Below are 2,074 nucleotides of genomic sequence, written 5' to 3' on the forward strand. Positions count from 1 at the left end.
CACATGCTGACCAAGACTGGGCCACAGGACTGGCTATAGCTAATTTTTTTTTTTTAAGCCCTCTGAACTGTGGATGGCAAGTTATCAGCACCTTTTCACTCTGCATAGCCTGGTGGTGTGGATATGGTTAATGTTGGGGTATGGCTGAAGGCCATGTAAGCTCCCAGAAGCTCCCAGCAGTTGAATTCATAGCCATGTCTATACTGCCAAATAACAAAGTCTAGTGAGTGTCCCTGACCCTGAGACCAAGGGGTATGGACCGTATGGACCAGTATCTGCATTGCTCAGGGCTGTCCCTGTCTTGAGCACACCCCCCTAGAGAGCACACGGCTTCTCCCAGCTCAGGTGTTGCCCCTCTGGCCTTAAGACAACAGAACTGTTTTGTGTGGTTTGGCCAAGTTAAACTGTCTGCAATAATATGTGGGGTGTGCTGCAGACCACTGGAGTGGTGTTTTCTAGCACGAAACCCATGTTTGAGGGTGTGAAGCCTCTTTGGATATGCTGCATGGGACCAGCAAGGCCGAACAGGGTCAGATTGACATGACTGCCCATGAGGACTCTTGAGTGAACTCACCTCAGGCTGGGTATGTGGCAAGGGAGTGAGCAATGTGGACCATCAGGATGGTTGCAAGCTCATCTTTTGGTGTTCTCCTGGTCAGCAATGCAGACAAACCTTTTTTGCTGGGTCAGCCATGTATTATGTGGAGGTGAAAGAGGCATTGTGCCTTTTGCACCTTGCACATACAGCTTCCTCTCTACTCCCAACCTTTAAGAAACTGAAATGCAACGTGGCAAATTCAGGTCTGGGGAAAGAGTTTGAAGCGAAACCCGCATTACTCCTCCACTCATCAAATTCCTCATCTCTTTGAACATGAGCCACAATAAAACCAATATTATAACAAAGGGGAGACTAAATTAGCATCCTTAGTGAGTGCACCATACATGGGGTAAGAGACATCTGACCAAATGCAGTCATCATCATGTCCCCTTGTGTTTGAACTAGTCATGTCCAGCTTACCTTGAAGTCAACATAGAAAGAGGGACATTGACAAACATTTTCTATGACATGCAGTGTTGAGACACGATAGATGAACTGCTCTCCAAGAAACCCTCCAAACCAAAGACATCTGATTGCTGATGCAGGTGAGAAGAATCCATGTCCAAAAGGAACCAAGAACCCTTTCATTTACAACATTGTCTCAACTACTAGCATTTAAAAATAATTCTTAGGCACCCAAGACACTCAATTACATGGATGGAGGTGGATGGGTGAGCCTGTGGAGTATATGCAGAAGTAGGGAGTGCTAGACTTGAGATGCAGTGAAGGGACATTAAGCAGCAGAGGAAATGTGCCGGGTTAAACCAGCATCTATATGCAAAGGAGAATGCATTGTCTGAGCAATAGCTTTCCAACATCAAGGAGCAGTAAATAAGCTGAAGAAAGAAAAGCTGTGGCAACTGCACTACAGAAGTAGAAAGAATAATACATTGCTTTCCTGTTGGCAGGAGCCATATATTTCCCTTTCTGGGCAAGGGTAAAAGGCAGGTCCCACAACTCCAGCATCCACCTCGCCATGCATGGCTGGTTGGGAAATCCCAGTCTCTTGGCAAAAGCATTTTTGTAGCTGTGATGGTTCATGGAAAGTCAACTGACCTGTTTAAACCCACTCTGAACCTCTGAAAAGTGAGCACTGGCTGCCCGGGCGAGACGCTCTGGAACTCGTGTTTGCAGGATACAGCCCCAGGAGCAGGGCAAAATTCAACAAAATGCAACATAATTAACTTCAGATATACCTGTCAAGATGTCACAGACACAGTCCTGGAGAGGAGCAGCATATTATTTGTTTCTCATAATGTAGCAATTATCTTGTTGTAAGAGGGGCTCTCTCCAGTGCTCCCTTGCTGCCTTTTGTTTTTCTTCCACATTGATTCACACATTATTTAACTTTTGACTTGGACACAGCAGGTTAAAGCATTTAACAGCTTGGCTGCTTGCTCAGACAGAGCTGAGAAAGGGAGGGGAGGAGGAGGTAGCAATTTTTTGCCTTACATTTTCAAGGTTTCTGTGCTACAT

The sequence above is a fragment of the Motacilla alba genome, chromosome 1 (assembly GCF_015832195.1).
Source record: "Motacilla alba alba isolate MOTALB_02 chromosome 1, Motacilla_alba_V1.0_pri, whole genome shotgun sequence".
Classification (NCBI taxonomy): domain Eukaryota; kingdom Metazoa; phylum Chordata; class Aves; order Passeriformes; family Motacillidae; genus Motacilla; species Motacilla alba.